Here is a 27,284-nt window from a genome sequence, read left to right as displayed (position 1 = left end):
CAGGATGCCCAGAATAAAGGGAGTCCTTTGTCTATTCCTCGACCTCCCGTGGATTCCTCTATATTAGGCCAGGCTTCTCTACTCCCCGGTCGGCTGTCAGGCAAGCCTAGTGATTGGTAACCCCTACTATCCATTGAAGATAATCAATGCAGAATTGATGATTCAGAAATGAAGCGTAAGTCAAAGTGGAACTTCTATGAATTGTTTTTGAAGCTCCCTGTGAACTGTTTAATGGAGTGATCTTATCTGTTTTAAGGTTTTATGTCTATATAATTGTTTGTAATATTTTCAGTGGTTTTAATCTCTGATTTTAATGGATTACTGCACTTTAGCGCAATTTGCACACAGTAAATCAGTCGGTTTACATGTATTTGCATAATCTGCACTAGATAAATCTGCAAGGCCAGTTAACCACTGGCTCTAGCGGCTAATTGCACTTTAGCGTAATTTGCACATACTAAATCAGTCTGTGTATATGTATTTGTACGATTTGCACTTGTCTGTTAGATATATCTGTGAGGTTTGTTGTGGTCAGTATAAATTGTACTGTGCTGCCTGGACCACTTTTTGCGGCTCTTGTTATTAACTTGGGTTTTAAAATCAAGTTAAAACGTAAGGATTGTTTAAAATTGAAAACGTTATTTCTACTTCATTGTTCGTTTGCACATGATTGTCTTGAAACTGATGGACCGTTTTCATAATGTAGAGCACTTTGCGAAACAGGATGGCTTCAACATTTACTTTGTCAACTTTTTATATCTATTAGATTTCATTTATTCTATTATGTCTTACTGTTGATGTATTTAAAGTTTTGTAAAGGTTTTTTTTGGAAACCACAAATTAAAAAAATGGCTACCTTATACTTCAGTGAAGGACTAAAGGCGGTAGCCTGATTTACATTACTGCCCCAGGGTTTTGTCAAGGTACCCCTACTCTGATAATGCTGGAAAATATGGTACTCTAGATGTTCCTTCTTTTGGTCTCACACTGTTGTGCTCTTTCTCCTCTACTGCTCTAGTCCCTCCTCTTCTCTTGCTAGCACTCCACCTAATCCCTTCTCTCTCCTGTCCTCCCCTCTTTCCCGCTATGACCCATTTTCTCCCCCCACCTCCTACTCACTTCTCTCTCTCCTTCTCTCTCCACCTATCTGTCCCTCCGATCTTTCACACTGTCCTCCCTTATCTCTCTACATTCTTCTACTTTGATCTCTTGCTCTCCCTCCTGCTACTCTATTATCTGTGCCTCTGTCCCTCTGATCTGCCTCTCCTCCCTTCTCTCCCACCTTCCTATTCTCTCTGCATCTGTTTCTCCGATCTTTCTCTCTCGTCCTTTCTCTCACTCCGTCCTGCTAATCCCTCGTAATCTCTCCACCTATGTACCTCCAATTTCATTTTCTTCTCTTCTTTCTCCTGCTACTCGTCTATTTCTTAACCTCCCTCTGCCTCCTCTCTGATTTACTCTCTATTGCACTCTTTCTCACTTTCATCATCCAATATCTGCCTTCATCCAGACAAACCCTCACCGACATCCTCTTTGTTGTTCCCTTGCCAGACCTATGGAGACTTCATATGGTCTCTGTGCTCGCTCCTTTCTCTTCTTCCATTAATGGTGGCACTCGGTGGGAGGCCCTCCTGGCCCTCTTCCACTCCTCTAAGGTCATCATTAATGTTTACCTGAATGGCACTGTCTTGGTCCAAGGCCCTCAGTCCAACCTTCTCCTCTTTGATAGACGCTTCCCACGCCTTATCAATTTCCTTTCTTCTCCTCCTGTTCCTTCTCTCCTTCGGCTTCCTTGCCTCACCCCTCAGCCTCCTCCTTGGCTACCTTGCCCTCTCCTCCTTCCTCTTCTGCCCTCCCTCAGGCTCCTTCTACACCTCCGCAGGGCGTACCTCTGATTTGTACCCCTCCCCAGAAGTCTTTCAAGGTTGGCAAACTTCTCCATATTGTCACTCTCGACTTTCGCTCAGCTGTCAAACACTCCTCTGACATCTGCCGGCGCATGGAAGAACTTGATCTCAATGCCGTATGGTCTCACCGAGACAAGGTTCACAGCCAGCTCTGTCACAAACTTTGTGTCATGATGCCTACCCCCGGGGAACCAGACCAGGTCCAGCAACCCCGGAAGCAGGCATCAAGTTGTTTTGAGCAAGCCCAAAAGCCCCTGTTAGGGGCTGTTTGGGTGCGGTCCTGGCGCCTATGGCGCCAGGCTCATATGGAGAGTCAGTCCTGGCGCCATAGGCGCCAGGCTCACAGAGTAGAACTTACCTGGTGCAGACTATGCTGCAGAGCTCCAAGCCAAATGAGGCTTGGAAGGGACTATTTTACCTAGGGACTATTTTTTACTCGGTGGGGCTGGGGAAGAATACTCACCTGGGACTACTTTGGAGGATATTTAAGCCACGCCCGAAGAGCAGCACACGCTTCGCGTTATTCTGCATCCAGCAGCGTAACGCTCACCGTGTCTGCAAGCCTGCATGCAGTCTTCTGCCACACCCGCCTCGAGTCTGCAGCTCCTAGAAAAAGGGAGGAACAGAAGGAGAAAGGTTAGAATAAGAGCAAACCTTCGTTCCTTACCTGGATTCTGGATCCACCGCACCTTTGAGCTGGAAGAAAGAAGCATTTACGTGCGCCGCCTCGCCTGCTGCAGCGCCGCGCTGAACTCACCGGCCCTCGCAGCATCCTCATGATCCACCGCATCCTTCTGCACGTTCAGCCGCATTCTGGCACCTAAGGGGAACACAAGACCGGCAAAGGTGAGCCAAGGAAATAAACAGAGGCAATAGTAACTACCCGCATAGACTTACCTGATTACCGCCGGGGGTACTATTCCTCTTCACGGGTCGGCACAGTCTCCAATGCATCCTTGCCGCACCCCGGCCCCTAAGGGGAACAAAAGGACGACAAGGTGAGACAACGGGACAAATAAAGGGAACTCTTCTCACCGCAATAGACTTACCTAATTTTACCGCAGGAGCTTACATTCTGGCCTTATTTTATTGAACTGTGTAGGATAAGCCAAATCCTTACCTGAACTTCGTCAGCTACCACGAGGAACTCTTCGCTGGGGTCAAGCTGCAAACTGCAAGGAATCGGACAAGAGTGAAAGTCAGACATGTGAACTCTTACGAACTACATATTTTTCAGAGTCATTATTGTTCTGGAACTCACCGATTCCTTCGAGCCAGTGAAGCAACTGGTTATCAACGCGCCCCTGCACTCAATGCTGGATGGAGAGCTCATCTTTTCAAATCATCAGAAGGATATTCCTACGGGCCAAGCAAACGAAGCTAGGTGGGCCAGTCCAGTCCGTCATCTCGGCCCTACGCGTCAAATTGGTGGAGACCGCAGCTGTCCAATTCAGATCGACGCCTCTGTGGGAGCCAGGTGAGCGTAACACTTTGACACTCTCCTGCCTGGTGGCTACAAGATCCTCTCTGCGCCCAGATCCAACTGTTCCAGAGGGGGTGTAGCCTTGATCTTCCTGGAGTGGATTCCTGCCTCTCTTATTCCCATGCAGGCCTACTCCTATTTCAAATACCTTGTCTGCAGGCTCTCGCTCTCTCCTGGCCACTATCTATCGGCCACCTGGTCAGATCACATCCTTCCTCTCTGAGGGGGTGGACCTCACCTGCTCCCTCCTGGCCTTGACCACTCAACTCCTCCTTTTCAGAGACTTTAACATCCACCTGGATGCTTCCTGTCCCTCCTCTGGACTCTCTTGCGACCTCTGCAACTCGCTCTCTTTCTATTCTCCCCTCTGGCCCGACTCGCTCTGCATGGCAAACTCTGAATGTTCTGATCTCCTCAGACCTCCCCTTCTCTATTCCCCCTCACCAGTCCTCTGGAGTGATCACTTTCTCCTTTCCTCCCATCTCTCCCTCTCTACCCTCAGGCCAAGCCAACTCCAGCACTGCTACCTAACTTCTTGGTCATCCAACCCTTGAAGCGCGTGTCAGTTGAGGCTTTCACTGCCACTTTCTCTCCCCCTCCTCCTCCTCTGGCTGACTCACATCCTGACACAGCCCTTTCCATGCTCCACTCTTCTATCTCTGATACTCTTGATGTTCTTGCCCCTGTCATGAGGATCCGCTTGAAGCCCAAAGCCAAGTGCAATTCCTGGTATGACTCCCTCGTCACCCTTAAATGCAAGTGCAGGGCGGCTGAGAAGAAATGGCTAGCTTCTTGCGCATCCTCTGACAAACTGGCCTGTCGCCTGCTCCAAAGGCAATACCAGCTCTCTGTCCGCACTAGGAAGAGAGCCCACATCCAAGCCGGCGTGTCTGCAGAATCTAAGAACTCTGCCGAACTCTTTCAAATCTACAAGGAGCTGGCCAATCCTGCTGCAGTCTCCATCTCTTCTGTCTCCTACCAGGCCCTCTGTACGGTCCTGGCTTCTCATTTCATCTCTAAAACTCAGGGCATCCTGTCTACCCTATCGTCGTCTCCCCCCCCCCCCACCCCCTCCCTCTACTCTTTCCTCTACCTCCGGCCACCCTGTGGCTGTTAGGAAAGATTTCCATTTCATGTGTAATTTTCCCTCCAGTTGTGTACCCCCCCCCCCCACAGCCTTCTGCTGCACTCCCCTGGGCTTTTACTGACATGCCCTTACAGACAGACAGTACTGGGAGAATTTGTTTCCGTTAGTCCTTGTCAATGTTGTAACTTTTCTGCAACATGTTGCAAGTGCAAAATGTACCTTCCAGTATAGTGCACTTGGGTCTTCCTGTTATTTCTAAAGGCCCTAGATACTCTCAAAGGATTTTTTAGGAGAAGTGCAGGCGTGCCTTGGACAGGGCTGGTGGCCGCTTATCTTTTCATGTATTTTTAACACTTTCCTGCCAGGTAAACCGTGGTTACCGCATTTGGCACGAATAGGTGGCCTGGCTCCAAAATGGCCACGCCACGAGGTTCTTTGTCCTGTCCTTTGGCCATCTTGCCCCTTCACCTTCCCCAGGTCGAGGCCAGTCCCGTTTGCAGGCTTCTGTATGTCTTGTGTATGTGCTTCCAGGATGTGGGCTGGACTGTCTGGTTCCAATACACGACCTGTGTGCCAGATAGTCTGGTGTGCCGTGAATGCCTGGGACCACTGTGGTCCATGATTGGGCACGTTTGGTATGCCGGTATGTGAGCAGGTCTCCCATTGGGTCCTCTTCATTTTGGCGTGACGGAGATTTTGGATAAGAGAAGGCTCCAAACACCCATACCGTGTCGATCTGTGGATTTCCCACTGAACAAAGGATAGGATCCAAGTATCCTGAAACTAAGAAGCTGAGTCGAGGAACCGCTGGTGACCCGCTGGAACGTTTGGCACCCTGAGCCCGCTGTCGTCCCGCTGGGCCCCTCTACATCTGGTCGTCCTAGAAGGTCTGCGAAGATGCTTTGACCCCTTGAAATAGTGGGACCAACTATGCTCGGCACCTTCATCAAACCCTGCAAGTAAGCCTTCTCGGAAGTGTCCCTGGGCTGACCAGCTTGCGCAGGAACTTTGCTCTGATACCGCTGCCGTTTCGAGGATGCCCTTGAAACCTGGGACATTGCAAGCTCTGTGTTCACGGCACTCACATAGAATTTCGTACACTTGGCGTTCCCATGTCTGCAGTAAAGAGGGAGAGCCTGAACCGCAGTACACGTGGTTACCGTGTCGCCCAGCCGCAGTGATGAACTTTGCAAACTCATTGCAGCTGTGCCCCTGTGTGCCCTGAAGCCTGCTACGGCAGAACTGGCCTGATCCATCTACCAGGAGCTGAGAAATTGCCACTGTCCTGTTTGGGAATCAACATGGTAACATTTCGTTACATAGTATAGCATTAATTTAAAGCAGAATCATACAATATTTCATATTTGTGTATATATTGTTACCAGTCCTCATCATGTCTTATGCTGGGTAGAGGGGTTAGGAAACTATTGCAAGAGGTCAGAACTGAAGAGCAGAGTTTTAAAGTTTTTTCTGAATGACCAGAAGGAGGTGTCTTTTCTCAATTGGTAGGGGAAGTGCGTTCCACAACTTTGAAGCTATTGCTGGGTAGCTTGAACCTCCCGCAACTGAAGTGGATTCGACTGCCGAAGTTTGTTCCGGAGTGCGCCATGGGTCGATGAGTAATTGCAACCCTAACCGGTGGCCCCTAGCGCATCCATCCATTTTTATGCATGAGTGGCCCCTGAGGGCCCCTCTCCTTTCCACTGCTAGTGCAAACTTTTCCCAACTCTTGGAACCTGCTCTGCCCTCAAGGTGAGACCCTCTCCGAATAGTGGGGGCCTATTCTGCATCACCTCACCCATTTCTGAGCTGCTACAGCCCCTACAAAGACCCTGTTTCGCCCATCTGCATTTCTGCGTATGCCAGCATCGCAAGTACTTTTGAGCACTAGCCTCTCATCTTAGGGATTGGACTGCCTTTCAGTTAGGATTGTGTTTGAGGCAGAACTGCCTAAAGACTATTTGCACTACCTGCTTCCTTCCCTTTCTAGGTTGTGGACCCATTTCGTGCATTAACCCTTTAGGCCCCTTTGGTCTTGTATATATGTATTTTGATAGGATTGTGTTGACGTGAAAGTATTACTGTATTTTTATTGTGTTGAAACTCAAAGGCCTTGAAATAAATGTATTTGCATTTATATATATATATATATATATATATATATATATATATATATATATATATATATATATATATATATATATATATATATATATATATATATATATATATATATATATATATATATATATATATATATATATATATATATATATATACACACACACCTGACTGGGAGTGATTTGTAATTGTCCTTTACTCTGTGCGCTCATCAAGGTCTTTCAGTCACCCTCACCCCTCCTGAGACCTAGTCTTGACCGCCACCAATGCTACCTTGATTGGTCTGACTTGTTCAGAAGGTTACCCTGTTCCAAGAAACTAGGCTGACCTTCTGAACCTCTGCCCACCAGGTCAGAATTCAGAAAACTGTCTTAACAGTGGCCACCTCTCCTCCCTCTTTCTCTTCCTTTACTCTGTTCTCCCCTGAATAGGTTTCTAGACAAGTCCTGTCTATGAAATTCTCCTCAAAACAGGTTCTTCCCTGTTTTTCCAAAACCATCAAGGACTACATTGACACCCTCGCTCCTGCTCTGGTTGACTTCTGCAACCACTGCTTCGCCACTGGAGCCTACCCTTCCCCACTGTGCACCCGCTTCTCAAGAAAATCTCAGCCGGCCCCCTCCTGCCCGGCTAAGTATCACCCGATCTCCATCACACCTTTCCTGGGCAAACTCCTGGAAAAGCTGCCCATCTCCCAGCTTAATCTTCACACTGAATCTGTTGGTTGTGTCCATGACCATCTTTCTGGCTTCAGAGTAGCCAGGAACACAGAAACTGCTCTCCTGAACATCCGTGAAGACCTGCTCTCTGACCTTGATTCTAATCTCCCCTCTGTCCTCATCTTACTCGATCTCTCTTCTGCCTTTGGCACGGTCAGCCTGCCGTGATACCTGGGTATCACCGATCAGCCCCTGGCCTGGCTGACTTTGTTCCTCTAAGATCGAACCTCCCAGGTCCAACTTGGGTCCTTCCTTTCCTCTATCTCACTCTCTACTTGTGGTGTTCCCCAGGGGTCTAATCTCTCTCCCTGGCTGTTCAACCAATACCTGGCACCTCTCACCCACCACATTGCCGCGTTCTGCTCCAACTTTCAGTGCGGATGACACTCGGCTTGTTTTCAGGATCCCCTCTTCCGCCTCTTCTCCTTCTCTCATCTCTGTCTATCTTCTATCCAGGAGTGGTGTGCCGCCAACAATCTGTGCCTTAATGCCAGTGAGATGGAGATGCTCCTCATCGGCACACCTGCACCCTCCTTTCCTGTCACTCTCTGGCCAACCTCCCCTGGCCCTCTTCCTGCTCCCAACTGTGAGGCTAAGAACCTCGGGGTCATCTTCGACTCCACACTCTCCTTTTCTCCTCACATCTCGGACGTCTCTAAGAAGTCAAACTACCAACTGCACCTCCTCAGAGGTATTCTTCCTCCCCCCTCCCTCTCGCAGAAGCTCACTGTCTCTAGAGCTCTGGTTCTCTCTAGGCTGGACTACTGCAACAGCCTGTTTCTAAATCTGCCTGACTCTACTCTAAGCCCTCTGCAACTCATCCAGAAGAGGACTGCGAGACTTGTCCTTTGCCTAAAGCCGGGGATTGTATCTCTCCAGCACTGAAATCTCTGCATTGGCTCCCAGTGGTTGCAAGGATTAAGTTCAAGACCCTCTGCATTGTCCACAAGGCCTTCTGGGGCCTGGGTCCTCAATACCTCCATCTCTCTCTTTGCAAATACCTTCCTACTCGAGCTCTTTGCTCCTCCACCGCCGACTGCCTCAGGGTTGGTCCCTTTTCCAAGCAATGAGTTGGTGGTAGATCACTTTCTTCGGCTGGGGCCTCTCTGGAACAGCCTCCCTGTCTCTCAGAAACTTGAGGAGAACCATCTCTGTTTCCGGAATCGCCTCAAGACCGTCCTCTTTGCTTCTGCCTTCTCTCTTCCTTTCCCCTGCTGATTTCCTGTCCGATACTGTACTGGTCACCTGGCTACCCTCTGATGTCGGGCCCAGGACCATGCCCGCCGAGTTGCATACCTGCACCGTCTCCCGGCAACCCTTGCACCTGGGTCTGTATCTGTAACCCTACAGTCCCCCTAGCTGCACTTTTGGACACCCGCTGCCTGCCCTTACCCTTGCACCTGCCACCTGCTGGCCGCAGTTCTTATTGTTTTGATCCCTTGTGCAGCACTGCCCCCTCCCCTGCACTTACGCGATCTCAATTTCACTAGGCCTAGTAAAATCGTTGTCTCTGTCCTCCTTCTGTTCTCCCTTCTTTGCCTTGTCGTGTCTTGAAACACTTGTGTATAGGCACGTTATAAATGCCATATAAAATCCTCTAATTTGATTCCCTCCCATGCCCTCTATTTCTACCCCCACTTGTGCTAACACTCGCTCACCGCACAACCACTCCATTCTAACATGCAATACCTTATCTGCAGTCTTTCTGAATATTTCCACCAACTTCTCAGCACTCTGCACCAACTTCCGCCTGGTCTCTGTCCACCAACTCTCCCTATGACCTCACCCAAACACCCTTCATCCATGTTTTTTTAACACATATCTAATATAACTTTGCTTCCATAGGCCGGGTCACACTGGCCCATGACTTCAAAAGTCCTACTTGGCCCTCTCCCCTTGTCGACTATAGCGTGGGTCTCCTTCCTGTAGACCTGGAAGGTGCTGTTTGGATGGTGTTGGAGGAGCTAGGCTCGAGTCTGCCCTTCTGGTTTCCACTTGATGCCAAAATGGATTCTAGAGATTGGGCCAGAGAAGAGGTTGACAGGCATGGTGCTTAGACAGTGGTACTATTACAAGTACTCCAGGCCCTGGACCCAAACTTCCTCACATACGCTCCAGGGCAGAATTCCGCTCCGGAATGTGCCCAGATAGGCAACCTAACACTGATTCCGAGGGGTCCCCCATTTCCCCTCTAATAGGGTCATGCCTCAGACCCTGTCACACCACCTCACATCTTTTCTGCCTTATTAGCCAATGGTGCTGGTCTCCATCCCTTGTCCCCCTTACTTAAGGGTCCATCACTGTACCTCCCACCCATTTTGCCCCCCCCCCCGCTACCCTCTCTTCCTTGTGTCCTTCCTTGTTGCTTGTACAATCCATTCTCTCTCGACAGTGGGGCATATGCCATCTCAGTACAGCCCCTCTGGATAGTAGTTGATCCTTGTGCTCCTCAAGATCATTTTGCCCTTCATCAAAGCTGCTCCATGAAATGTCCTGGCACTTGAGAGTCAGGGAGAGCCCCTATCACCAGCTTTTCAAATCATCTTTTCTAGGGGCACAAATGGCAACATTGTTCACCTCAGCGCCCTCCTGATCCTCCACTGGGCCACCTGAGACAATCTGCGAAATCCTGTATTCTCTATTGCATTAATTTGAGTTTTACCACAACAGGGTCCTCCTTTCCAGTGATAGATTCCCTCATCGCCTTCAATTCAGATAACACAAGTGCTAAATCAGGGCATTTCTCACTACTGCCCTTCTTGTTGGAGCACTCCATTAGATGACCTGGCTGCTGGAGGCTAGCTATGATTTATGATGGGGATCACTGTTGGTTTGTAGAAGTGTGAGGGCTGATTAGGTGGTTTACCCACTAATCAACCTTGTACTCCTGCAGAGCAGTAGTAATTTCGTCACACTTACCCATTCATCTATCTTCATAATTTTTCATTCACACCTCCTCCCTGCCTCTAATTAATTCATCAATCCTCGCATTCATTTTTATTGAGCCACCTCTTCTACACCCTGCCTCCACTTTCATCTCCATGTTTCACCCACCTGCCTAGTTGTTTCTGTCTGTGTGCATGAACTGAAAATATTTTCAGCATGCAACAGTCAAAACTATTGCTTTTGTCTGTAATTGTTTGCTTTTTTCAGTGAGGCATCACCTGCTAGTGATTTTGTACCGCTTGGAGTCTGATAGCCAGGACCCATCGTATAGGAAATGTATAATGGAGGTTCGGCAGTTTGGGATTCCGCCATGTTCCCCATTTCTTGCAGGAGCTGTCCGCGAGTGTCTGTAATCTCTCTTGTGGTTAATATCCCTCTACTAAATCTGCAAAATTGTACGTAATGCTTAATGAAACAGGTGATAGAAATGTACATGAAACCCATATTGTGGAAGAATTTGAGAAGAACTGGCAAATGTGGCTTCTGATATCTGGAAAATTGGATGGAACCAATATTATGACACTTCAGTTGCTGCTGTTATGACTCAAACCAGTTTTTTTTGCATCTTGCATTCTTGGCACCATTTTAGTTTTTCCCAAAATTCCTCTAATCTTAGTTGGACTTGCCATATACCCGATTCTGGGTTCATACATTCTCTTTTTGATTGTAAATGTGTGTCTTCTGGTAAAATAGTTTGACATTTTTGCAAGATATTTTTAATTTTACAGAACCTCTTAAGCTCACTGATTTAATGCCTGGAACACTAATAAATATCAACATGTCCATAATATCTTCTCTGAATTTGTTTAATCTGATCATCGTTGGCTTCCACTGATTTCCTACAAATTGGAAAAATAATCTGATAAATGAACATATGTAACTAATTATCTTAACTCTGCATAAGTACTGCCACTACAAATAGATTCATTAGTTCTACGACAATGTTTATGAATTATCCCTGTTTCATCTAAGCAATTCTTGTTTGTCTCCCGTTGATATTTAATTCATCATCCCCAGTTACTAGTTTTATGACATCCTATTTTACCATTATTGTTACAAGGAATTCTGATGCTTCTCTTTTTGTTCCTGATTATTAGTCTAATCTGCATGAACGATTATTGCAATGTTATTAATAATTATGTATTCATATATTTGTATTTATTAATAGAATATTAATAAATATTTAAACGTGATTTTTATGTATTTATTTTTCATAAAACATGGACTAGACACTGAAGTATGTTGTAGTGCTGTACAATAAAAATGTATTCCAGTAAACCTATGAAATCTAAACCAAAATGAATAAAAATACTCACAATAGAATCTTGGACACAACTGCACCCTGGGAAATCTAACAACTGCCAATTGTGACAAAGGATCAACTTGAATACACACAAATCAGTATGAACTTCATAACAAGATGTATTCACTTTTTTTTAATTTCAGTTTTGCTTTGCAGTAGGGTAATTGTATCTGCTAGTGCTTTTTGTGCATTAGCGCACCATAGCTGATCTTTGATAGAGTGGTCACGGGACGGGGTGGGAGATTCGAGCTAGCGGAGGATGGCGAATAGTTCCATAGGTCGTGATTGGGTGTTCTGGATCCTAGAGTTGTAAGGATTACTTTTAGCTTGGGTAATTGCTTCTTTATATTTGTTGGCTAGGGTCTAGAAGATGGCTTTGTTTGTGGGTGTTGGCAATTTCCCCCAGTTGCATTAGACAGACCTTTTTAGTTGCGCGCACCGCTTGAAGTTCTGCGGTGAACCATGTGTTGGTATGATCTTTGGGTTTCATTTTCTTAGGTTTCAGAGGCGGGACTGTGTCCATGGCTGTTAGCATAGTTTTATTATATAGTTTGACTAGGGGGATGGGTCGTCTTCCAAGTAGGTGGAGTTTGTGAGGGGTGCTAGGAGGGGGAGCATGTTATCACAACTAATATTTTTAGAGTTTCTGGATGGTTGTACAGGTGGTGGAGGGGGTGCTTTTGTTAATTTGCTGGTTATGGTAGTGGAGATGATTATGGTGGTGTGGTCGGACCAAGGTGATCGAGTATTAGACATGATGTTTGTGACGCAGTTGGTGTCGGCAAATCAATCTAAGGTTCAGCCTTTTTCGTGTGTGGGTGTGCTGATACGATGGGAGAAGCATTGGGCTTTCATGGAGTCGGCGAGGAAGCCTGCGTGAGTGTCAGAGGGATCGTTCAGGCCAAGGTTAACGTTGCCTAGGATGATGGCTTTTGATTGTGGTTTCATGGAAGTAGTTCTGTCCTTCCTATATATTGTGTATCTCTCGGGGATGGTTAGTGATAGGGCGGGACCTGAAGCCGGGTGGAGCCAGGTTTCTGTGATTGCCAATAGGTCTAGGTCATGGACTTTGATAAGGTCTGCTATGTCAAGGGCATGTGACTGTGATAGATTGTGCATTGATGAGGATGAGGGCGCCTTTCAGATATATGGCTGAGTCGATGTCCCCAAGTTTTATGATGCTGGTGTTATGAGTCTTATTTGTAGATGAGTCATGTTTTCGAGGTATTGGGACTGGAAAGTTCAGCCTTGTTGGAGGGGCTGTTCTATTGGTTTGGAGGCTCAGAAATCTGGTGTTTGGGGGATGTTTGCCGGGTGTGGATACTCTGGTGGGCAGTATATGGGCAGTTCTATTCCTGTGAGTATATTGATGGGCCGTTTTGGATGATAGTCTGAGTTTTCTTAGGTGTCAAATTATAGGTTGTGATGTCTCACCAGTGTGTGTGGAGTTGGTGGTTTGTGAGGGGGAGTGTAGTCTGGATGAAGGTAATGGGCTCACTGTGGGAATGAACGGGGTTGGGCAGGGGAGGGGATAGTGTTGTGCACAAAATATTTGGGCACGGCGGTTCTCTACATAGGTGAAAGACACAAATGTGCAAGGCATGTTTCTTAGGCTGAGCGAGGCCATTATTAGGATTGGTAAGATGCTAGATATGAGCATGGTTGGTATGACTCTGGGCGGGATCAGTTTTAAATACCTCTCGATAGCTGCAATAGGTGCAGTATTTCATCTAAATATATGCAGTTTGGCAGTTGTAACAATATACTACAGGTGAGCAAGATAATGCATTGGGTGCGGTACTCAATCTAGTCGCACAATGGGCAGAAAATGCAATATACAATCTCAACATGCAGTGGGACAATGGGTGCAGCATTTGCAATAGGCAAGTGGTAGATATGAAGCGTGATAGGCGCTGTGTATAACATTTACTTTAAGCAGGCAAAGTACGGCAGTCAATAGGTAGTGGATACAGTGATGCAATGTCTCCAGTAGTCGGGCCGGTGCGGTGTAGACAATAATCACAATTTCTCATGCAAAACAGTTTTTGGCAGTTTTAGTGCTTATTCGGCTATAACAGTCTAGAAACATATCTGTTGGTCTGAGCTAGGTGTAAAATTGATTATGGTACCCAGTGGAGTGCTAGTGGGAGAGAGGGTTCCATGTGGATGAGATGTAATGTGCATAGATGAGACGTGATACGATATGCAAAACATGTTTATGATGCAGAGAGGCTAGCATTGCTCTGAGGTGTGTTTTGAGCAGCAATTGACGAATCTTAGGTTTGGTCATTAAGTTAGTGGTGCGTACGGAAGCTGATCTACACAAGGAGGGTTAGCAAGTAGGTGACAATTACCTCAGTTCAGCGTGGGTGAATCGTGCTTTATAGAATATAATGCACAACACCAGTGTTCAGGAGTCAGCAGGTATGTTTCAGTTAGCGCTGTGTGTGGTTTTGGTAGTTTAGATGAGGACGGCAGCAGGCTTGCGCGTCCGGTGCTGGTTGGGTTCGCCGGAGCAGATGATTTGGGCAGAGTGTGACTGCCGAGGCTTTTAGGCCCAGACAGGCCCTTGAGAGTGGCCGTTTGGAGTTGGCCCAGCTTTCGCCTGACTGTTGCAGCGATTATGCTACAATGTGTTTCTACTGATTGCCCTTCCAGCAGAGGTGGGAAAAAGAAAAAAAGAAAAAACTAAGAACCAAAAAGTAGTAAAAAGACAAAATAACTCCTTTCTAAAATGGTTATGAAATCCGTACATACTTGACTCGATGAAATGTCGGAATAAACTACCTAAACAGCTAGCATCACTGCCAACACTGGTATGGGAAGAATGCGTCTCTGACCTTCAACCAAATACACCCAAATTCTCTGGTCTTGACTCCCACATTCTCAAACTAAATCCATCCCACACAATCTAACCAAAATTACTCTTAGATCCGGGTGAATCCACTATATGTGGTAAAGGCTAACTTGAGGGACCGAAAGCCGTGAACGGTGGAGTACTTACTGATCAGCCCCTCACACATGTCGTGATTGATGTGCCCAAATCCCACAGCACTGATGCATGTGCCCAGACCATACCCTATAATGAATGCAGGGAATGTTTTTCAGATAATACTTTGTGCCTGCTAACGGACAATCCCCCAGTACCCAACAGGGGCCTTCTTAGTACTCCCCACGCCCCTAGTTATTCAGGCTATGATTGATTTCTCTACCACAAAGCCCTCTGTGTCACTGCAGATACGACCTGGTACATCCTTCTTGCACTCCTGTTTTAGACCCAATCCACACCACGGCGAACCACCAGAGAAAAGATATAGCAAATAAGTGTGATAGTGTCAATAAAGTAGATCAAGAGAGTGCTAGTAGTAGAAGCCTTCTTCATGGTGTGTGTGAGCCGCCTACCCAGTCTCAACGCAATACAACTGGTGCGAACAATCCAGCTCTGTGTATACCCACTGACAATAGTGATTCAACGCCCAAAGTATTGCCAAATCTTCTACCCACTTCATTTTTACCAAGTTTGGGATACTCTTCTGTGGTCCACGACAACCATACCAATCTTGGGGCTTTACTGGACAAACTTTTCATCCCCTGAAAGATATTCCTCGGGCACCTAATAACCGTACTAAAGCCACTCATGAGAGGATCCAGCCGTTTGTCAATCGGGCCACTGGTCACGTATGCGTTTGCGATAGTAGGGTATCGGGTTACACTAAGAATATGACTCCTGGTGAAAATAACCATATATCCGCACCAATTGTAGCTCTCCCCAGACAGGTGGAGCCAGTTAACTCTGAATCTGACCCACTAAAGACCATGGCGGACATCCCTAGACTTACAAACCCTAGGGTTCTACTACCCAAGGCTCAACACATTATATCAATGTCTAGCACATTGGGTGCTTCTATTCCCATTTGTCTTAATCGGATGAAAATCTTATTAAATTTAGCCGAAGTATATACACTTAACGCCATCTCCTCTGCTGCAGAGATTGAGCGGGTTGCACTCCCTGGAAAAAAAGATGTGTCCGCGCACACCTCTACTTTAGACCTAGATTGGTGCATGATTTGGTCTTGGCTGAAAGAGACTTATTGCAAAATGTGGGATTCTCTGTAGTTCAATGGGAGGTCGAATGTAAGTACTCTGATAACTCCACCTGTAAGGACAACCCTTTACCAATTATCTTAAACGGTGCAAAGGGGAAAATCAACTGTTAGGTCACTCGAGTGGAAAGAGCGGCCACAATACAGAGACCTATCAAAGCAGGGACCTGGCGGCTTCAACAATGAAAATGCTAGTGTCAAAATTGCAACGTAAATGGGGAGCTAAAAATCTTGTCTTGGAATTCCAGGGGGCATACTCATCTATATACTAACCTGGCAGTCTCAGAGGCATTATGGGGTGCCCAGTGTATAATGATACAAGAAACTTGGCTTACTTCTAACCCTGTGCTAGACAGATACCAACTTTTCTTTCAAGCTGCAAAACTTAGCAGGGAAGGTAGGTCGTACAGTGGTTTGGCCATTGCTCTAACATCAGATCCAGCAGTAGTTTTTTGTCAAGTTACAAACTTACTGTACCGCCTCCTGGCAGTTGAGCTTGAATTTTTATCACGGGAGTTCTTTACCAATAAGATAAACATTTACTGGCACAAAGGCATGGGTAATCTGGACAACTTCCTACTGTGTATTGTCAATCTGGTGTGCCAATGGAAGGTGAGGAGTGGAACTCGCTGTGTTTTGTTAGCCAGTGACCCGAATACCAAATGTACTTCCATCATGGTTGAAGATCTGTTAGTCAACCTCAAACCTGATAACTGCATTTTTTAACAAGAATCTAAAAATGGTCTGGAATGGAGTAATAACCTTGCCTCTCTAAATCTACACTTCCTGCATGACCAAGTTAATAAGTGTTACGCTACCCAATATACATGGCTCGAGGTTCTAGTCACACTATGATTGACTGTGTTCGCTGATCCAAAGCTGATGGATCTTTGCTCCGATTTCTCATTAACGCCAACCCCTTGGAGCGATGATCATTGCATGTTGAGAACCACTTTAAACCTTCCATTTGCCATTTTTTAACTGTAAATTTCAGGTCCTTGCAACCTACATGTCTGTCCAGGTGGTAACGCTGTTCGACGAACGGTCCTGAATATTGATAAAGTAGCCTACCATCTGCGAGAAGCTATGGCCTGTTCCACACTTGAATGGAAGCTCATCATGTTTAATGTTGGGAATTATGAAGATTACATTGATACTCTTACCTCGAGTGCGATGTATTACAGAAATTCTGGTCACAGCTCCACTCGTAAGAAACCTCTACAAGTTTGATACTCATTTAGCTCAAAATAAATCTATAATGAGGTACGCCTTAAGATCAATAAAATACCAACCGATCTCAAAAGAATTGAAATTTGCCAGGAGTAAATTAGTAAAACAAAAATACAAGTTTTATTGTAAACAACGACGGGCCTCTCTGCTCCAGCGAGATGCTGAACTGGTCCTATGAATTGTGTCAAGAAAGTATGTTGGAATGTTTTAGTCCCTAATTCATTGACTTGAGCTGACTACATGTACCTCACAGCTGAATGCAGTAACTGGGTACACTTGGCCAATGTTCTTCTTGAATCTTTATGCAGTGGGTTCCGTAAAACCTTATGCTCAGGCGGTTAAACCAATTACAATATCTGACAGAGGAAGTAATGAAAATAGATGTGATTAAGGTTTTCGATATGATTACTTCATGTAAACCCTCAAGAGCCTCTGGGCCGAATGGCCCCTCCAATGCCATCCTTAAATCTGATCCATGAAACTGGGCCAATGCATCCTTAAATCAGATCCATGTAACTGGGCCAATGTTCTACCTATTATATTCCAAAGTGTTGTAGTCACTAAAACCTTTCCATCTAATTGGCAAACTGCCTACATTGTTACTGTTTTCAAAAAAGGTCTGAGGATGGATCCGATAAACTACAAACCAATCTCACTACTTGATACTGATAGCAAGATCTTCTCCTCTATTCTGCTTCAACATCTGAAGACATGGGCCATTGAGACAGCTAGATTATCTAAATTTCAGACCGCTTTTCGAAAGGTTTACTCAACCTCTCTTAATGGACTCATCCTTAGACATATCCAAAACTTAACATGGGCTAACCCTGACGCTTGTACATATATGGCATCGATCGACCTATCGTCTGCCTTTGATCGTGCAGATCGTATTAGGCTGTTGGGCAAGTTGAAAAACTGGGGGATCACAACCAGCCTTTTAGACCTTTATAACCGGTCTGCATGAGAACTCTTCAGTAAGGGTAAGGCTGAATAGAGACTGGCCATGTCCCGATGCATCCCAACTGAGTCAGGTCTCGGACAAGGATGCACCTTAGCAGCATGTTTATTTAATTTGTATGTGTCCGATGCTAGTGACTACCTGATCCCTGCCGCATTAATAGCTCCTAAGGTGGGTTCTCAAAATATCTCCTGGGTCGCATATGCGGAAGATTTGTGATTGACAGCCAGGCTGTATGAATGGGAGAAAACTGCATAAAAAGCAGGTTTCTGGGGCTGGAAAGGCAAAGTCGCCACTGGATCGAGAGAACCGAAGAGAAGCTAACAGAAGAGGACCTCCATCACGACTGAACTTCCCAGTGAAGCCCTGTTGTGGGTCCGAATCTCCAAACTTCAACGACAGGGAAGATCTGTAAGGAATCTTCTCCCCTTGAGCTGGCGGGAACAACCTGTTCACCAAACTGCTCGCCAGGCCTCCCTCCTCTGGTCAAGTTTGCTGTACAGAGCTAGAGTGAACCAGGTGGCCAGGATGAGCTAACCCGATAGTTCGTTTTGTCCAGCCGCTGTGAAAGTGTGTGAAATCTTTCACCAATCCGAGGGCTTGTCCTTCTCTCTTCTTTATAGTAACTTTTTGTCCAACCAACTTCGTTCTGAACTCTTGGCAAAGACTTAACCGCAAACTACCCTGAACTGTGTGATCCTCTGAAAAGACTTTGGTCCATTTACTTTGGCCCTGGCCTCTTGATTTGATTTCCTCACTGTAGTTCCTTTTTCTAGATTGCCCTGCTTACTTACTTGTTGGTGCTGCTCAACTTCTGTCTAACTTTGTCTTTCCCTCCCTTTTTATTTCTGGAGTGTCATTTTGCTCACACTTCATTTTGAGCCTAACTTGTCCAGAATCCATTGGGTGTGGTGTAGTGTATTAGCAACGTAATTTTTCAACTGCTTGATAATAGTGAAATGTTTAATAACTGATGTGTAAATAAATGTTTATTCTTTTACTCAGAAACCTTGAGTCAGTGTTTGTTTGAATCATAGTAATTACTGTCCTTTGTGTAACTGTTAATACTGCTCACTTTAATACTGCTCACTTTACTCTTGAGATAAGTCTGGCTGCTCAGCAATCGCTACCACTTTACTGTGTAGTACAGGCTTGTACCAAAGGTGAATTTGTACTGTCACTTGTAGTCCTAATTGTGTGTGGTGTTCCCAAAGGGTACTGCATATAATTCTGCCTAACAAGCTGCGCCTGGTTTTGTCCATGGGAGGAATGTGCTAAATATGAAGATGAACATGTTGGTCACACAAGCGTTGGTGATTTACAGGAAATTCGGATCTTATTCCATCCTGCCAGTTCTGAAATTTGATGTAGGCAAGGTGGTCCCAAAATTAATATACGACCAGGAACTGTTCTATGAGTCTGCCATGAAATTCCTTGCATTATGGGAAGCAAAGCTATGGAGACGTATGTTAGGAGTTCCAAATTGTATCCCACTTGCAGCAATGAGGTTCGAATTGGGCCTTACCTCTATCCACGCACGGGTGGAATAGAACTTGTCTTTATTTAGGAGATTATTTACACCCTCTGGAGACTCACTTTATTAAAATTTAAATGAAACTCTGAAACTGAGTGTCAGTATAACAAATCCCATTGCTGTCACGACAATTGGGACGAACTGTGCGAGAATTCTATGGAAAATTAATCTATACAGAAACCCTTATTTCGAATCCAAATAAGGTAAAAACCCAGCTATTCGACTATGATTGGATCGAGAATCAAGAGAAATTACATAGCTATCCCTCAATGTTTCATATCGGCCATGAACACAAAAAGAGAGGTGAGATCGTGTCATACCTCATTAAGTTCCCCGACGGGCGTTATAATTTTTTTTGCAACTGAGATGAAATCTGTTGCCAACCAAAGAAATTCTCGCACAGTGTGGCCTGATTGCCCCAGACGAGTTGAAATGTAGATACTGCCATCAAGAGGGAATCAATGAGACAACGAGACATCTACTTTCCTTCTGCCAGGAATTAAACACTAAAAGGCACTATTTGGCAAAAATGTCCCCCAACCGCCACAGGGTTGATGAGCGACAAATGTGACACTGTCGTATCAGCAGAAGCAATGCTTCGGAAACTCTAGCTGTTGCATCCTTTTTCAAGTCTTTGAATTTGAATGAGTGTAAGCACAACATCGCTAATGTGCCTGAAATGGTTGCAGTGTAGTTTTATTAGGTACTTATTCTATTTTCCTTGTTTCTGACACAAATGTCTTATGGCTCTATTTGGAAGACTCATTCTTGTATATGTGATTTTATTTATTCAGCGAGTCATTTTATTGCTTGCGCACTTGCACATCACAACTGCATTCATTTTGCGAATTATTTATCGGAAATTCTTGTGTGTATACTGATTTTTATGTTAATGATTTTGTAAAGGTTATTTAACCATAAACAAATACAAAACTATGTATTGCTGTCACCACATATGTCCCGGCCCAAGGATGTTTTGGGAGAGTTCAGAACTTATTTGGTCAAAGACCAAACAATACAATGAAACATGTGTACCGGGGAGGAGTGTATCAACTACCTCAATATCCACTCTTGAACCATATTGTATAGCGGGATAATGTGTACTTGACCAATGCACTCGAAATTTCTTCATTTTGTCTTGTTTTGTAATGACTTTGCAATGGCTGACCTGAAAAAAATAATAATAAAAAAAACATTATTTAAGCATACATTTGCATTTTTACCTGACAGTTAACCCTTATCCAACCAAGAGGGGAAACCAACTTCGGACTGGAACAAAAGACCCTTCAACATTGTCAAGCCACCAACCAGTATTGCCTAGAAAGCAGAGAGATAACTAAAGACCCCACCAAGAAAGACTGTGTCAGTAACGAGGTAAGGTTAAGAGAAATTTCCAGGGTGTGGGAGTAGAGGGTAGGAAAAGACACAAACATTTTTGGGGATTTTACCTTTATTTTCTTTCATCCCAAAATCTGTAAATATCTCAAACCTTAAGAAATCTTTAATTCTCGATTTGTATTTTTGTGTGATAATGCCCAATTATTGTGACACACCATAGAATTCTCACTCTGTCCACAGGTAACACTTTCATCACGGTGGATTTTGATTTATATAGCTGGCACGTGTAGCTGGATATGTAAAGGCGTTGGAAACATTTAAGGGTTCTTCTTATGATGGTCGGGTTGTCATTGTACCACTTGCACTCAAGCTGATGCAGCCTTTGTGAGAGATAAAATAGGTCTGAACACACAGTTTCTTGGTCAAAGTCCTGATACTTACACATTTTGATCCCATTTACCATTGGAGAAGCATCTATCTGATGGATTCCCAAATATGTTTCATTTTGTGATGATGCAGCACTTAAAAGATCAATTGCCAGTGGTTGAAATCGTCTCATATTCTCATACATGTTATGCAGTATGCCTTGTTGATGTTTGTGCGTTCTTGATAATAAGAAAGCTCAAAATATTTTTTTTCATTTTCTCCCATGCAGTCATTGTATTTAACTTTCTCCTGTACATTAAGAATGTTTAAGATGGGTTGACAATTTCTGTTGCTGAGCTCAGTAATGGCTTTCCAAAGAAGGTTAATCATGGAGATGATGATTTTGTTCCTCAACTTTATTTACATTTTTAGAGAAATAACAAAATTGGCATTAGGCCAAAGGTTACAGGGAGAGGAAAGGTCTGATCAATGTGAGGGGTCAGAAATGTGAGACGGACATAGATATAGTTTTCTCAAAGGTTGCCATTTTTGTTAAATAAGAAGGATTGAGGCAAATGCGTATCTTTCCATAACCCAACAGGGATGGCCCTTCTTAGTAACTTAAAACTAAAGAAAAATGACCTAGTGTCCAAAACGTCTCTGGCCCTCACACTAATATACATAACAAAATTAAACAGGGAATATTTGGCAGTGATCAGCTCAACAAAACAAAATACTAATTCAAACTCAAAGGTTTTAGAAAGTACTCCTTGTGACCAGTTGGACTCCCTTCCACTGGATCAATTCAGGAATACCTTGAGCAAAGATCGAATTCAATAAAGTTCTGTGCAAAAACAAAGTTCCGTTCAACATAGCACAAAAAGTTTTCATTCACTGGATCCTTCCACTTGGCAAGAAAACTTCTCTTTCACAAATGCTTGGTGACAATCGAAACAACTGTTATTTTCCACAGTCTCCTGCTTGGCAAAGTAAATGTTTTCCCCTTGAGACACAAGTGCATAAACAAGGACATTTCTCTTCAAAAAGGCAAAATAATTATTAGCGCAACACACTTCTTCAAATGAAACACTTTTGTCAGGATAGCACGTTAATTACTTTAGGCGCTGCAACATTTTATCAAAAAGGTAATAGTTATCAAGTTCTTTCCAACACACCTTTCTACCACAACCACTGTGCTGCAAGTCATCATCATCATCTTCTTTCCTCTTATACTCGCCTGCCAGGACTAACTACTATTAGTCCCTTTCCTGGTTCACTCACCTGCCAGGATGAAAAGTCCTAGAAACGACCATTCTATTCAGTGTTAATGCTTGTTCCAAGGTTCTCCACACCAGTATCCTATGTGAGGAGGTTTGAATAATAATTGCTTCTCTTTATAATCTCTTGAATCTTGACGATATGGGTTACAGATCTCCCCAGATTGGTATTCCTTAAAAGGGAGGTTGCGCCCTTGTTGTGTCTTGATTTCTCTTCTAAAGCCTTTTGGCTGTTGGCAATGCAGATTACAAGTTTCTCCCCATTGGTACTCGATACAAGGAGTTTTTTTCTCCTGCGGCCTTTGTATTATTCTTATGCGGCCTCTTGGCTGCTGGCAATGCGGGTTACAAACAAACCCCAGTTGGTATCCCTTATAAGGAGAGTTGCGCCCTGCCTGCCTTTGTATCACTCTCCTGCAGCTTCTTGGCTTCTGGCAATGCGGGTTACAAATATCCCTCAATTGGTACCCCTGACAAGGAGCGTTGTGCATTGGCTGCCTTAGTTCTTTTCGGTATTCAAAATCATTAGTTCCAGTTAAATGTCCCATTCGGAGCACCCTGGAGTCACCTGGCTTCTCAGGCCAACTCCCCGGTCTTCCTTTGTGTCTCCTTCTTACTCGCAGGTACTGCAGCAGATCTCCTTGGGTCTGTCTGCACTGCTGCCAGCTCCGTTATGATTCCCACGGAAAGCATAGTCATGTGATGGAGCTCTGACCACTCCATGATGTCTCTGGTTCTGTTTCTTTTTTTTTTTTTAAATATTTATTTTAAACAGGCAGGATCAGGCAATACAAAATGATCATTCACGATAAATGGCATAAAGGAGGCACAGTAGATTGCTCTCCCCTCCCCTCCCCCGTGTCTTAACATTCTTCTTCTTCCTGTCGCCGCTGGGAGTTATCGTCCCGTAAAGTCCTCCTGGCTAGTTGGGGCTTGTATGTCAGGGCTGGATAATTCCGATCAAAGTCTAGGATTGGGCCCCAAATGTTTTCGAAGCGATGTAGGCGGCCTGCCCCGGCAGCCGTCGCCTTCTCTGCGATTAAGATGTCCCAGATTTTTACCCACCAAAAAGGCATTAATGGTCCTTCTGCTGTTTTCCAAGTGTGAGCTATTACGTTTTAACGGAGCAGTTCAGGGTGTGTTGGAAGCTACTCTCCCACACAGCATCGCTTTCACCAATGCACAGCCACACGTTTTCTCCTGCGTCGACTCAGCTGGTGCTTCTTCTGCTTCCACAACGTACCCCGCATTCAGTCCTTGTGCTGCCTCTGCTACTCCATCAGCATCTCTCTCCTTCACCTGATTCTCATCTCTGAATTTAAATGTCCCGCTCAGGTGCTTCACATTATAACAACTAGACCACTCATTCTGTTTCATGATACCTTTAATGTACATCGACTCTGAGTCCCTTTTCCTCGCCCCAGTACCACAGGCATTATGGGTTCTGAAGTCCATAATGTTTTTGGGATGTTTATATTTAGGTAACAACTGATTTGTGACCTGAGAAGTTGGTAAGTTTAGGGGAGGTTGTAAAAAGAGGTTGTGAAGGTTGCGATTTGCCCCTTTGTTTAGGACCTCTATATAAGGTAGAGTCGTAACAATTTGGGGTTATCACATTTTTCTTCCTGAACCTCCATCATCCCCCTGTCAGGTGATTACACCACAGACCTGGACACACTCAACAGCATCTACGCCACCATTCAATCATGGATGGCTGAGAATTGGCTCTGTCTAAATAGTGATAAGACCGATCTCCTGCTTGTCGGCTCCCCATCTACATTGGGCAAACTTGATACTAACTACCAATCCTTCACCGTGGATAATATTCCCATCAGAGTTTCTCAAACAATAAAAACACTGGGTGTGTATCTTGAACCCAGCCTCACTATGGACAGACAGGTCAATGCCATCGCCTCCTCCGCAGCATATCACTCCAAACTCATCAATGCCATCAGGCCCTTCCTATCACGGCAAAACTGCATCTCAATTGCCAGAGCCATCATCGGTTCCAGACTGCACTATTGCAATGCTCTGTTCATTGGAACCTCCCAAATAAACCTTGCCAAACTCCAGATTGCCCAAAATAATGTCTTAAGAGCTGCTACTGGCACCTCGCAAGGAACACATCTCGGGGATCAGGAGGCAGGTACATTGGCTTCCCATCAAGGAAAGGGTGGTCTTCAAAACCTTGGCCCTTACACATAAGTGTCTTCACGATCAGGCCCCTCCCTATCTCACACAGATGATAACCAGACAAACAGTCGCCAGACCTTCAAGGGCAGCCTATGCTAACCGCATCACTGTCCCGTACACGCGCAGAATGCGTGCAGGAGGCACCAGCTTCCCCACTATGGCGGCAAACTTATGGAACAACCTCCCAGCTCAGATTAGATCAATCGACTCACACACAGCCTTCCGCAAGGCCTTAAAAACCCAGCTCTTTATCTGAAGAGCCCTTCTTTCTAGGTATGCACTACTACTGTATCACCATGTATAGGATACTATCTGTTCTGCCACCTGCTACCTAGACAAGAATGAGTAACCAACTGTAACGATCAATGTGTATATTCTGTAACCATGCAAATGTACCTAAGTGAATGTATTTAAGTATACCTTCTAGGGCCGCTTATTGTAACCCTCAAGCAAGCCTTTTTAAAATGTCCTTATAGCGCCTCGTTGCCTGTGGGCTGTAGTGCGCTCTACACATACTAAATTAAATAAAATGTACCAACTGTGCTGTTTAGCAGATTTTTCATAGTCTGTATTCTGGGTATTTCTAGGAAAGTAAATTGTACACTGACATCATGCCATCAGGTATTTGGGTTTTATGGGGATGTAATCATCAAGAGGATGAATACAGTGTCCCTCCCAGAGTAGTTGCCACTTCCCCGCGACCGCCATCTACTCCCATGTGATCCTCCCTCATGTTAACACCCCCAGGGTTAGGATCCGGCTATGTCTCCCTTCCCCTGCCCACATAGGAGAAGACTTTAGGCTGGGGTACAGTGATGATTGCACAGTATTCATCACCTCAACTACATGATAAATGAGCAATATAGTAATTGCATTGGTTCACAATAGAGACAAGGTTGTAAACAGGGCAGTCTGTAAATGTTGGTCAGAATAGATTACCAAAAGTTTGAAAAAAGACCCCATTCATGTAGAACCTTTGTCAGGCTTTCCATTGCCCAAGTATTCCATAATGTGCTCCTCCCATATTGTTTTATTTAAAACAAATGTATTGATTTAGTTGAGCCTATCAACCTTTCAATATTTGATCAAAATCAAAAGAAAAATACAATTTGCATAACTCCTTTGCAATATTGAAGGATAAAGAAATTAAGAAGTATCAAATTTTACTAAATATTATCAATTAATAAAACCTAAAGATGCAATAATTACATAGATGGCCTAATGTTGTTGTACATTCAGAAGCAGACAAACGGATCAAACAATCATTCACAATAAGAGTTAAAAATTAATAAACCTTATTTAATAAGCCTTAATGTCTTGATATGGCCATCTGGGTTCATCCAGCACTGAGACAAAGAAAGCCTAGCAGCAATTAGGGCATTTATAAGGAATGTGGGAAAGTGTATCATTATCGTCCGGTAGAGGTAACTCTATAGAAGTGGGTTTTATGGTCCCCGCTGTTATAATCGATTGGTTTTCACCAGTAACATAGTTGGATGTATTTATATCATTCTTATTCAGGGAGTCTGAATTTTGTATTACCTCATCAAAGGATTGTGACTGGCCTAGGTGATAGCAGTCTCCCAGTTTCATCAAGCCCCCATCCTCCTATCTTGTCTGTGACAAAGCTCAGGTGAGAATTCCGGATTACCTTTCTCCTGGGAGAAAGGGCACAGACCCGGGTACATTTGCCAAAGCTTTTGAGCTTTGTCATAATAAGGGAGTGAAGAGGCAGTTGCTGGTAATCGATGGCCAGCGGCTCCCCGAGATCGATATGTCTTCCAGTGTGATCTTAGAGAGCGCTTGCTTGAGGTTAGGTACTTGAGGGGTTATGTAACTAATCAATGATGTATGCTATCTGGGCTGCTAGGAGGCATCGGTTGACATTGGGGACCCAAGGACCACCCAACACTATTGAACATATTTGGATTCTTCTGGCTATATGAGGGGGTATTCCCTTCCAAATTAAGTAAAAGATTTTCCGCACTAATAGGATGAGGAGACTAATCAGGATTCTAATTGGGAGACTGCTAAAGATAAAAACCAGTTTCATGAGTTTAATAACTTTTAGGGGTTGAATCCGGTCTGTCAAGGTGATTCCATGGGTAATCCACCTAACTTGGTGCACTGAGAGGTCTTTAAGCAAAGGGAGTATGTTATGTCGTTCTTTCTCCTGGTATTTTAATCCCTATGCAGTCCTGGGCAGAATGCAAATGTATTTTCTGTTTTTTATTAGAAGTTATAGAACGCCTTTGCCAAGGCACTTTACACAGTAACGAAAAAAAAGGTACAATTATAAGGTTATATGAATAGAAGTAGTTCAAGAAGCAGGGAAAAGAATTACAAGTCGATCCTTATGGTGAGATAAAAGTGGGCGGGCAGTGACGTAATTTCATGAAAATGCCAACGGAAGCGGAAGTGGCATCACACAAGCCTTGACCTCTGACATCACAGGAAGTGATGCCATTTGACCAAACTCCAAAGTGGCATCATGGGAAGGGGTGGAACACGACCTTTCACCCCTTGACAAAACAGGAAGTGGCATCACATAGCATTGTTCCGAAGTACACTACAAAAATATGGTAATGATATCACTGTAATGTGTTCTACATTTTATACAAGAATGGATCACCATACGTATCGTTAATAGTGTGTACAGGCCCATATTAATTAATTACTGGTAATGCTGTTCTTACCTAACAAATTAAAGGCTAAATAA

General features: G+C 44.6%; 1 protein-coding gene across 10 annotated transcripts in view; it reads left to right on the top strand.

Moving 5' to 3' along the window:
- Positions 1 to 27,284, top strand: part of CAPS2 (calcyphosine 2) — a 1,666,464-nt gene that overhangs the window by 78,778 nt on the left and 1,560,402 nt on the right. For all 10 annotated transcript variants that reach the window (XM_069629404.1, XM_069629399.1, XM_069629401.1 and 7 more), the window contains exon 2: positions 20,622 to 20,765. The gene's annotated coding sequence lies outside the window, so the exon portion shown is untranslated. The remainder of the gene's footprint in view (positions 1 to 20,621; positions 20,766 to 27,284) is intronic.

Source organism: Ambystoma mexicanum, chromosome 12, assembly GCF_040938575.1.
Source record: "Ambystoma mexicanum isolate Mex_15411 chromosome 12, UKY_AmexF1_1, whole genome shotgun sequence".
Classification (NCBI taxonomy): domain Eukaryota; kingdom Metazoa; phylum Chordata; class Amphibia; order Caudata; family Ambystomatidae; genus Ambystoma; species Ambystoma mexicanum.
This window is presented reverse-complemented; position numbering and strand designations above follow the sequence as displayed.